This window comes from Enhydra lutris, unplaced genomic scaffold (genome assembly GCF_002288905.1).
Source record: "Enhydra lutris kenyoni isolate GAN:26980312 unplaced genomic scaffold, ASM228890v2 scaffoldscaffold1, whole genome shotgun sequence".
Classification (NCBI taxonomy): domain Eukaryota; kingdom Metazoa; phylum Chordata; class Mammalia; order Carnivora; family Mustelidae; genus Enhydra; species Enhydra lutris.
The window spans coordinates 92,331,723-92,344,424 of record NW_019154085.1 but is presented as its reverse complement, the minus strand read 5'-3'; the positions used below and the strand labels follow the sequence as shown (position 1 = coordinate 92,344,424).

At 40.5% G+C, this 12,702-nt stretch overlaps 1 protein-coding gene across 1 annotated transcript in view; it reads right to left on the bottom strand.

Moving 5' to 3' along the window:
* Positions 1-12,702, bottom strand: part of LOC111144366 (neurexophilin 2) — a 110,628-nt gene that overhangs the window by 43,345 nt on the left and 54,581 nt on the right. The gene's annotated exons all lie outside the window — the stretch shown is intronic.

The window sequence follows — 12,702 nt, the reverse complement described above, 5'->3', positions numbered from 1 at the left end:
CTGCCCTTCTTATTGAGGTCTAACCTGCCTCCATTCAAGTAGCAAGCCTCAGAACGTGACAGGAGAGTTTGCTGAATGTTCTTGGCTCTGTGGCTGACCCAGTCTGAAGAGGAACCCTTATCCACTGGGAGTAACAGATTAAGTTTTTTTTTTTTCCTTCCGCCATCTTTAGAAGCCTGCAAATGAAGGGAGACAAAATAAAAATGGAGCGAACTCTGGTTACAGCTTTGCTGCCTAGTACTGGGTTATCCGGTGTGTTCAGTGCTCTTCTCCTGATTTCAGTGAGGGAAACGGAATGAATAAGAAATGAGAACATGAGAAATTTAAAAAACCCTTTCTAGAGAGTGGTTTAACTGCACTTAAAGTCAACTATAGAAGCCTTTTTTTTTAACTTGCAAAATTAGTGCAAGCAAAATCTCCATTTGCCCAGGATCCCAAGAGAAATGTCGTCACGACGTGTGACGTGTTGTGCGATGAGGCTGTGGGTCTGGACAATAGACTGGGACAGGATGGTGGGCCCAAGGGATCCTTCCCAGCCTTTTGTTTCGCACGGACTCACAATGTACTCGCCAGGGGAATCCAATGTGTTTCTTATCAAAGCTTTCGGTTTTCAGTGTGAATTACCAAACAATCCTCCAGATACTGATCTTTATCTCCTCACAAGATAAATTTTAGTTCCTACTGGCACATTCCTAGTCAGTGCACCACTCTCGAATTATGTAAAATCAAAACAGAACAAAACAAAAAAGCTACAGTCAGTAGAACAAAATAGGCCAGGAAAATTAGTGAGAAGAGTTTCTTTCTTTTTTGTTCTTTTTATAAAAGTACAGGAGCTTAAATATATGTCTTAATGCAATAGGTCACTCATTTGGACTATAATAATTGGTTATTTCCAGCCTCAAAATTCACACTGGAATAAATTAAATTTATTTTCTATCCCTGCTTCTCTCTCTTGCTGTGTGTGTATGTAGGCATGTGGTGGGATGGGGTATACTGAATAAAAGATCAAATAAAATCTCACCATGAAATCCCTACTAGTAGGATAGTTTTGGATTATTGGTTCCCTATTTTAAAAGACTCATTCATTCATTTTTTTTTTCATTCGTTCATTCAACAAATAATAAATGTTAAGTGTCTGTCAGATACCCTACTCCATGCTGAATATACTCTCACTTAGTAAAATTCATATCTTGATTTTCTTTGGCTTCCTAGAAATGGAGCAACCCTTCTCACATTAATATAAGACTCCCTTATTCCCAGCACCTTAGGAAGAAATTTCAAGTCTTTTTGAAGATCATGTGCTAGGAGAATGCCAGACTTTTCTAAATGCAGAGACAGGAAGCAGGCTATGTTCGCTTCCCCACAAACTGGAAATGGCATACCTTGCTGTTAATGGCCTGATAAAAAGCAAGAGGTGAGGTGCTGAAGAATTAGGTCCACCTCTGAGACAATGGTGTTAAGTCATTTGAATTACTTTACTTCTACCATGTGCAAAATAGCACAAAGACAAAGGTCTAGCACTTAGAACAAATTAGACCATGTACTAAAAGAACCTGACTTCATGCCACACATTATAACATCTGAAGGCATACCCATATACAATATAGACAGATACAAAGGTGAATGCTCATACTTCTCTCTTTTCAAATTGTTGATGTCCATTAGCATAACCTCTATGGTTTCTTTAACCACAAAGACACAGAAAATCAGAGGAAGCATTACATATGTGCCATAAAGTTACTTGCCAAGTCAGTTGAAAGGCTTATTAGCACATTTTTGTCACAGTTTTTAATGAAAATCCATAAGACACTGTGGCCAAACAAATTAATTTAGGAATTAATTAGAGATGTTAGAAAAAGAAATGTTGGACTGATACAAAGACATCAGACAGAAAATTATTTTCACTATATTAATATGATAACCAGCTGATTACAGTTTATCCTAATCACCAAACACATTCTTCCTTGCTGTACTGATTTACTTTTGATACAATCATTCTTGGCTCCCCAGAACAGTGCTGAAATATTTCATTACAGTAACTGCTTCCAGCAATATGGTGGACCATAATTGTTGGGAGGGACCCTCCTATAGTAGAAACGACCCTAGCTGGGGCGTGCTTCCTGGTGGTCACAGAACCCCAAACCGCAAGCAATTTGGGAGTGGGAACGGCAGGGAGGGGCAGGGTTGCCCTGAGGTCTCATGCCATATATTAGATCTTAGGCCAACATCATAGACAAGCTGAGCCTGAGAATCCTGCTTTGAACTCTGACTCTCAGAGGGACCAAGTGGTCCCAGGTTGGTAGAGACCCTTAGTTCACAGCAGAAGCAGATATGGATACTCTCTTGGCTGAAAGCATCCCCACGGGATCCCCACAGAGGAAGTGCAAACAAAAAGCTTAAAATCAAAGAGCTCCAAGCATAAGAGAAGGCAAGCTCCAAGAAAGAGTTAGAGCAAATGACAAGGAATAGAGGTGACCCTCCAGGACTGCAGAGACTGGAACTGTCAGATAAAGAATGTAGAACAGTTACGTGTGAACAATTTAAAGAATTAATATGGGAATTAAAAAAAAAAAAAAAAAAAAAAGCAAGAAAGAAGGAATTACCAGGAATGACTTGGTAGGCTTGTAAAGGAATCAAACAGAAACTCTAAAAATGGTAAGAATTTTTGGGAAGAAAAAGGAAAAAGTGCCATTTGGATAGAGCTAAAGAGAGAAACAGGAAGAGACATCTGAAGAAAGTATCAGCATAGAGAGAAAAAAGATAGAAATATGAAAGAAAAGTTTAAAAATATGAAGTGAATAAAAAGTTCTACCATAAGTCTAAGTAGAATTTCAGAAGGGGAGAACAGAAAGAATGGAAGAGAAGAAATATTTGAAGAGGTAATGACTGAGAATTTCCCAGACCAAATGAAAGACACCAATTTACAGATAATAACTGAAAGGAAATGAGTAAAACAATTCCAGGAATAGACCCATCATAGTGGAATTCCTAAATCAATGACAAGGACATGAAATCTGAAGCAACAAGACTGTTCTCTCAACTCTAGGTATGCTCATTTGAACACGCTGAAAATAATATTTCATTGTAGTCCACTACAGTCACTTTATTTTTAACTAGAGTCTCTGTATTTTTATTATAATTGACTATAAGCTAATAGCTCTCTTGGCACAAAAACACTTACCTATTAAGTAGATTTAGGATTTGATTTTTCACTCTAAACTCAATTTCAAAAGAGCAGAGATTATTTTATATTAAACACATACAACTATTCCATTCAGTTGTTTAGAGCAGGGTTTCTCAGTCCTGGATACAACTTAGAATCACTCGGGGAGGTTTTATGAGGTAAACAATATTGCACAAATTCTTGTACACAGCTGGATGAAGTGTAACAAAGCAACACAGTCCTGGTGCAGGCTGACTTACCAAATGTTTTCTGATCGGAGGGCAGAATTCACCTGTGACAGCGTTCAGGCTTCTGACAGGCTTCCCAGTAGGGAATGCTGGCTTGGAGTAGGAAGGAGGCTGGGCATCCCCCAACAGTCAAGGAAGAAAGGCCTTATTTGGATGGTTAGAGGGTTTTCCTGTTTTTCCCCTTCGCTCTCTGAAGTAGACAGACATGTAGGGTTGCCCAAATCTCCATTTCTATTCTCTCTCAGGTCCTGTACATATATTAAGACCCTTTCCCAATCCATCAGCCACTTGTTCATTAGAGAATAGGGCTTCAGTCCCTGACCAGATTGCCCTGAACGTATCCAATCTTGTCTGATACTGGAAGCTAAGCAGGGTTGAGTCTAGTTAGTACTTGGATGGTCTTCAATATTAAGGGCAAAACACCTCATGTCAGCTCTGGAGGAGCCTCTGTATATTGGGGTAGGGTGAAAGCCAGCAAGGCAGCTGAATTGGCTCTTCTAAATTTAGTTCTTAATCTAAAAATCTTGGTGTTTTTCTGATGATCTACTCTTGCCATTGTCCTAATTAGCTTAGACTTTCCTTGGAAGCTATCTTCCGTTTTGTTTTTTTGATTTTTTTTTTTGAAACATTTTGCAGCATTCTTTTTTTTTTTTTTAAAGATTTTATTTATTTGACAGAGAGCGAGATCAGAAGAAGGCAGAGAGGCAGGCAGAAAGAGGGAAGCAGGCTCCCTGCTGAGCAGAGACCCTGATGTGGGGCTCGATCCCAGGACCCTGAGACCATGACCTGAGCCGAAGGCAGAGACTTAACCCACTGAGCCACCCAGGTGCCCCCCCTTGGAAGCCATCTTGAGAAGAACTTCTTTTGTCTCTCGTGTTTCTGGCTATAGTTCTTCCTGTCCTGCTTCCTTGCTCCAAAATTTCTTTAAACTTTCCGGTCCACTGTTAACTCCACTTTTATTTTGCTTCACTTTCTTTTCATATCATTTTACCTTGTTGCATTGTCTTCATATGCATATATCATTATTTCTGTGAGGCTATGGGGAATGGGAGGCAGGTATTTAGTGCTTTTCCAGGCACTGATTCATGATCTCTTGGCTAGCCCCTGATGATCAATCAGTTCCACCAAATTACCTGACATAGCTATAGTCCCTGATTGTAGAACATAGTGAAGGAAATGTTACATAGTGAAACAAATACTGGACCAAATGTCACGAGGTAATGGTTCTGTTCCCCACACGACCTTAAATTTGCTATGTACCTATTTTTAAGTCACCTCATCTTTCTGGGGAGGTTTTTTCATGTTTGTTAGTTTTTTTAAAATTTTTTGAAGATTTATTTATTTATTTGAGAGAGAGAGAGAGCTCACAGGGGAGAGGGATTGAGGGAGAGGGAGAGAGTCTTAAGCAGACTCCTCAGTGAATTGGAGCCCGCTGTAGGGCTCAGTCTCAGGACGCTGAGATCACAACCTGAGCCAAAACCAAGAGTTGGAGGCTTAACTGACTGAGTCACCCAGGGGCCCCTGTTTCCTCATGTTTAAAACTGAAGGGAAATTGTCAACACTTTCCAAAATTAAAAATATATTGTTTTAATGCAGATTCTGTCTTTAGAGGATTTATTTTGCAGGTATAACTGCACAGGTACAAAATGACAGTTAGATAAGATTACTCATTGCAGGGGCGCTTGGGTGGCTCAGTGGGTTAAAGCCTCTGCCTTCGGCTCAGGTCATGATCCCAGGGTCCTGGGATCGAGCCCCGCATCAGGCTCTCTGCTCAGCAGGGAGCCTGCTCCTTCTCTCTCTCTCTGCCTACTTGTGATCTCTGTCTGTCAAATAAATGAATAAAATCTTAAAAAAAAAAAAAGATTACTCATTGCAGGATTAAGGAAAGAATTCCTTCCCCTAATATTTGAAAGAACTCAAGTGCTTCAGATTGATAGGGAAATAATTAAATAACTATGGTACATCCACACAGTGGAATACCATGAAGCTCTCCAAAAGCAGGGATCTTTCTACACACTGATAAGGAAAAATCTGCAGGACATATTATTAGATGAAAGAAGACCAAGTGAAGCAGCATGTACATCATTTTACACCTATTACCTGGCAGAGATACACTTAGGTCTTTACACCAGATGAGAATTGCCTGAAGAACTTCTACAATACTCACTGTACGGCACCTCAGGTCAACCTAAAAGATTCACAAATATGAGCAGGCAGCAGAAGAGCAGCAGGAATGTGAGGAAACAAAAGAGATGCAAAATGTCCTTAAGAATTCCAAATATTATCCTCAGAAAAATTAGGGAGGCTACTGTACCTATGAAAAAAGAATTTTTGGAAATTATAGTTTGATGGCTGAAATTTAAAAATCAATGGACTACCACATTCTAATGGTGTTAGAAACCATGTTATTGATTTGGAAGCACAAGCAAAGAAGTTTTCAACAATCTAAAACAACAAACAATCAAACAAAATACAAGAAAAAAAGAAAGTTGACTAAAAGAAGTTCCAGGAGAAGACAGAAGAGAGAGGAGATAATGAAAGAAATAATGTAATAAAAATATTCCTGACTGAAGAAGCGTAAGACCTCTCACATTGAAAGTCTCACTGAGGTAAGGCAGATGGAAAAAAATCCATGCTTCAATATGTCCTGTTGAAATCTCTGGAAAGAAAATTTTTAAAAATTTCCAGAGGGAAAAACAAATGATGTTATTTATAAAGGAAGGAGAATTAGATTAATAGTAGATTTTTCTATTAGCCACACTGGACACTAAAGCTCGAAGGAACAAAGACTGTCCAAATCCTCATTGTGATAATGACTATGAATTTAGAATTCCATATCTAAACTATTATTTATGTAACATTCTCAGTCATACAAATTCCCACAAAGTTTGTCACTCTCAAAAGCTTTCCAAAAGCATTACTCAATAAGGCCCTCCAACAGATCAAGCAAAAGAGAAATAATGAAGAAAGAGGATGCGATGAGCCATAATGGTAACAGTTGACACGACTTAGAAGAAGAGAAAAAACTCAAAAGAAATGAAAAGAAACCATTAGACCTTCAGGTTTGAGGTATCATCCTTTGAGTGGCTGGCGATTTTTATCTTAACATTATCTCTCTCTCTCTCTAAATCCAACAACATAATTTGTTCTGTTATAAATATCGATAGGGACATGATCTCATTAATGTCTCTTAAATCTAGGTTAAAAGCTTTGCATTGACTGATAGACTAAACAAGTAATACATAATCATGGTCACAGAACAGCAGACGTAAGGAAGTGGAAGAAGTTGGAAACTGAGCAGAGACTCACTAAATGGTGTAGTTTCTGTCTCAGGAAGGCAATAGCTACTCTCTGAAGTCAAGACAACAATAAAATAAATACACAAACAAAAACAAAAAGCAAAGAAAGAAGAAAATGTCATTTAAGCTGCAATGGTAACCTCAGAACTATGACACAGACCCATTTTGTGTTTATCCCTGGGGAAGAATGTTAGAAATAGAGCCATAGGGAACTTGACTTTTCATTTTTGTTCCTTCTGTATGATTTGACTTCTAACAATATATTAAAGACATCCCTATCGATAAAGGGCTACTTAAATAAATTGAAGTTAGAATCATATAACGGAATACTGTGTGTAGCCTTTGGAAAGATTGAGATTTGTCAATATATATTTTCGCAGAATGTCATCCATAATGATATATTTAATGTAAAAAGTATATAATTTGCAAAATAATATCATGTCATGCCCTTTAAGGTAAAAAAAATATCCATTTGCATGTGTATAGGTTAAATGCACATCAGAGTGTTAAGGGAGGAGAAATTATACACTGAAATTACAAACTTCAGCTTCCATAAAGATGAAGGAGTCTTTCAGTATTTACTTTTATGATCTCTGAATTGTTTTAATATTAGGAACATGTAATATACATTATGCAGTATGTAAATATTACTTTTAAGATAAATTCTAATTCTTTTAAATTACAAAGGTAATATGTGTTGTAACAAGTCAAAAATATAAATTTATAAACATATGGTGCTATTCTTCCTTTCTTCAATTAAAACGGAATTATTAAAATTAAAACTATTTTTTTATTTTGATGGCAAAATAATGCCAATATTATTTATTAAATCAACTTTCTATTTCCCCCGGAATGGAAATGCTCTCATTATCATATAGTAACGTCCCACATTTACTTCTACACATTTCTTGATTTGATCCTATTCCATTGCTCTATTTATTTCTTCTTGTGTAAATAGCATTTTTTTTTTATTACATTAGCTTTAAAGTAAATTCCAATATCTGGTACTACCTGAACCATCTCATTATTCTCTCTCTCTCCTACATTCTTGAGAATTCTCGCATTTATTTTTCCATATGAACTTTCAAATCACCTAGTCCCACACAAAAAAACAAATCTATTGAATTTTGAGGGAATCACATGAAACACACTATCAGTTATAAAAGAATTTAAACAAAAAAAGCAGTATGTTTAAATCAACAGAGGTCATTTGAAAGGACAATGCAAAGCAGGTGTGCTGTTGAGTGTATGAAGAACACCAGCATTAGTACTGAAAACCATCTTCTTACATAAAACTAAACCCTCAGTAACAGAAAAAGGTATGCCTATGAACTTCCTCACAGGCAGGCCGGAGCAAGCATGAGTCTTCGTGGATGGCTGTGTTCATAGACCTGTGGTCATCATAAACCAAACGAGCAAATTTCCTTGAAGTGTGTGCATCTGTTAGCCATGACTGTGTGGTGAGGGACAAGGCCACACAGTCAAGATGAGGACTGACTGCCCCAAAGCTGTTGGTGTTCACACATAATTCCTAGTCACACTCTTTTTCACAGATAATTAATCCTATTTCTGCAACTGCAAAATTGATGACCCGGGTCACTGAGGCACTGTAGCAGCTAAGAGAACGAGACGACTCTGCCAGAAGGGGCCTGCCATCTTAGCAGGAGATGGGATGACAGGCACAGATGCATGGCACCCAGCATGGTAGGAAGACGGCACGCACTGGGGTCATGGCAAGAAAACGGGGCTCGGATCCCTGTTCTCCCATTGTTTAGTCATGGGGTCTAGGGCTCTCTGAGCTGCACTTCCTTTATCTGTAAAGTCTGGGCTAAACATGCTTGCGAGCAGAGCTGTTGTGAGCAGGAAGCAATGTGTCTCATTTATGTTTATGGACAAACACCACCTGACACGTCGCAGGCTCTCCATAGACGCCAGTGTTAATGACAACAGACAGGAATCAGGCAGAGAAGGTAGTGATTCAGAGTGTCCAGAATGGAAGAAAGTGTTTAAATGTGACATTGCATGATGTATACAGGGCCTTATGAATACTTTTTTGTTGTAAAATTAAAAGTTGTCAGAGAGGGCAAGCCTGGGCAGAGGGCTATGAGGGACGCAGGATTTCAATTAGCAAGGGCCTCATGAGCTAGTGTGCTAGGTCAAGGAATCATGATTGTAGATGACAGCAGGTTTTTTGTTTTTGTTTTTGTTTTTCAAAATGGAATAAAATAGTAAGATTCATGTCTTATAAAGACCCTTCTGGCAACAGTACAAAGGATTTGCAGCAATACTGCAGGCAGAAGATCATTTTATTTCAAAAGAAGCATTTAGACCTGGGTTTTTTTGTTTGTTTGTTTGTTTTTAATTGCAATGGGTGAGATATGATGTGTGCAGGAAAAAAAGCTCCTAAGAAAAGAGTATGCTGAATAGCTAGATAAGTGACTGACACAGGCTGGGAACGAAGGAATCCTGTGTTGTGTTCAGTCTTGTTCCCTCATCCTTCTTTCCTCTCCTGCAAACCTAAGACTGACAAAGGCGTAAACCTCCCCAGGCTGAGTAACCTTGTCAGCAAGTGGGTAATGCTGGAAGTCTGCAGGATGTAGATGCAGCAGGTAGATACATACGTGTAGTGTGCTCTGAGCATCCTGCCTTTATTGAATGTGCAGACCCACAGGAGCGATGGATGGAGCGTAGTTATTTTTGCTTCAAAGTCAGCATCTTGGTGTAGCAGGGAGCACACGGGCTGCAGAGACTGCCAGACGGGAGGCTGTGGTCTAGCTGCTCCATGCACGCTATGGGTAAGTTCATGGCTCTCAAACTTAATCTCATTTGTTGAGATTAATCTCTTTCATGAAATTTACATACGTGTGAACGTGGTTGGACGCAATAAACAAATATACACCAAAGAGGACATGTGTTGTAAAGAGGAGCAAAGCAGCATGAAGGGCTAGAGGGTAACTGAGAACAGTTTTTTGCGGAAGGTGGTCAACAAAGGCGTCCTTTGCTAAGTTTCCACCTGAGCACAGGCTTGCAGGAATCGAAAACGTGAGTGTTGAGGCTATTTGGAAAAAAGAGAATTCTGGGGGAACCTGGCTGGCTTAGTGGGTTAAAGCCTCTGCCTTCGGCTCAGGTCATGATCTCAGGGTCCTGGGATTGAGCCCCGCATCGGGGTCTCTGCTCAGCAGGGAGCCTGCTTCCTCCTCTCTCTCTCTCTCTCTGCCTGCTTCTCTGCCTACTTGTAATCTGTCTGTCAAACAAATAAATAAAATTAAAAAAATAAAAAGAGAATTCTGGACCTAAAAAACAGCAAGTGCAAAGGCCTTGGTGTGGAAGCAAGCTGGGTACGGGAATAGGGGATAGGAATGCTGAGGAGGTGAGTATGATCAGAGTACAAGACCGTGGACGTGGAACAAGCACGTGGGATGTGTGGGCTGCGTGGAGGCTCGGCCGGTCAGCACAGATAGGCGTCCAGCCAGCCCCGCTCTGAGTGGTTAGAGATAGGGGAAGCCGTCCTGAGCAGAGCAGGGGCATCAACTCACTTTGAGCATCACGAGGCTGCCGGGCTGAGTACTGACTCCAAGCGTGTCAGGAGGAGAGACCATTCCAACCACCAGGAGATCTGCGATGGGCCACACAATGAAGATGAGACTGGGAGGGGAAGGGGTGGTAGAATGTTTATTTTCCACTTTCAGAAGTGGAATTTTCTAGAACCACTTTTGGAAGATAGTCCTGGCAGGATTTGCTGACAGGTGGTTAAGGTGTGATCTTCGGCTCAAGAAATTTTGGCTGGTCTTATAAGAATAAAACGAAGTTAAAAAAAAATTCCTAAAATTCGATAGTTGTTCAAGAACTTGAGTTCACTTCCATCTTCCTTGGAAGTTCTTTAGCGTCTCCAGCTGTTCGTAGGCAGAACATAGTTAAGAGCGTCACAAGTCGGCGGGGGAGGGGGAGGAAGAAAGAACACTATGAAACCCCACATCAATTAGATTTGAGTTTGGATTTTTCACTAGAAGTTCCTTCTTCATCAGTAGATGCCCAAATTTAAAATGGCACAGAGAAGGAAGAACACAAGAAAGCGGGGGTGGGGGGGGTGCAGGGAGCGCCGTATAGCCCTTCTTCACTTCTTCATCTCCTACCTACTGCCTCCTGTGTCTCTGACTGCTTGTTTTCTGGGTGAAGAAAAATGAAGACGTTAAACACCACATTACTTAATATCTATCACTAGGGCAAGCAGAGACAAGAACTGCTCGACGCAAGATATTTTCCTTCTCAGAACAACACTGAGGAAATTCATTACAGGATTTCACATTAAAGCACAGCCAAGCCAAGCCAACAAACAGTGTTTCTCAAGGCTCAAAGCCTTAATCCAAGTAGCTTTAATGAAGCCTTGAATAGCAACAATTGACAGTGGTAGTGGATTTCGTTCCAGAAAGAACCGATGAAAAAAAGAAAGTCATTGAACATTAGAAATACTGGAAAATGGATGGAAAAGCCATGGTTAAGTACTTAGCAGAATACCTGGCATTCAAAAAGAAACCAAACCATTTGGCTCCAGCCTGTCCCTAAAATCTAGTTTTTAGCGATTACACCATAAGGCTTCTCTTCTCCGAGTGAGGTTTTCATGTTAATCCAAGTGATAGGGGCACAGCCTTGGTTATTTCTTAGTGTCCTAGCTTTTCCTAGCTGCATCTCATTAGAAAACACTGAGCCTGGCCCTTTCCTAAGGTGTCTAAAGGCCCCGAGGTTTAATATCCAAACGAGAAACCTATATTTACTGGGCATCTGCCTTCTGTCAGGTCCCGGCATTGCGCTCAGCTCTCACAGTGCGGCTCTGGGCTGACTTTCACTGTCCCCAGTTTTCAGAGGGAGCACTTGAGCCTCGCCCCAAGCCTTGCAGTTCTTACCCCATGAAGCTACACACGGCTGAGCGGACACGGACCCCACAGTCTCTCCTCTTTGGCCTCACACGTCCTTCTCTACCCATGGCTGGTACCTACACTTCCTGCGCCCCTGCATGCTTTCACCATTCCTCCTAAACCAACATTTCCTAGTTTACTCATATTTTTATCAGGCACGACTTCAGGTACATAAGACATTTTATCAACTGTAGGGAGCACTGCCTCACATTTAGCATGACTGTTTTCCCTCATGTCTTCAGTTTGTGGCGTGTGACATGGCTACAGCAAGTCACACACGCAAGCTGGCCCTAACTTCAACAACCCCCCTCTGTCCGATGGGATGAGTGTAGGTGTGTGTCCTTCTGGACGTTGGATATGGCAGTGTGATGGCGCGGTGGGACAGAGCTCAGCAGGTCATTGTGGGCTGTTCCATACCTTTCCCTTCCATCCTGATCGTTTTTCCCCCAAAACTATTCATTGTTATTTCTACCTTTCAGAAAAGCATAGCCTCCCCAGAGAAAGTGGGGGATACCCTGAATTGCTCATAATATATGACTGCTTCAATACTAAAGGGATTTGGTGAAATGACAAAACGCCACTCCTGATACTTGTTTGGGGGGATGCGTGTCTGTTTCTTGTCTGAATGAGTCTGTTAGTGGCTCAAGAAGACCAAGATTGTAACTGATGAACTAAACAAACAACAATGGAGAGCTTATTACGCAGCAGGCATTATGCTACGTGCTCTCTAGGGAACCAGGCGCTCATAACACAATAGGATTACACGTAGCTGAAAATCAGTCTGAATGGAAGAAACTACACCAGGGACAGCCTGTTGCCTTGCTTGCTGTCACTACTACTGCCCCCTCCCTGCTGTGTCCCACAGTGTGGAGGCTTCACTACTTTTTTGTGCTAACAAGTGGGAGCAGTGAAAGATGAGCTAAGACATACTGTAGTTAAAATACAATTGGTATTTGCTGTGAAAATGCAGTCTGAAAGATAAACACGGATTAGGTCTCTTCCATAACAAAAGAGTGGAGAGGACAGTTAATTACTGAATATTTTATCCTACTGTTTTAAACCCCTGCAAGTTTTTTTAA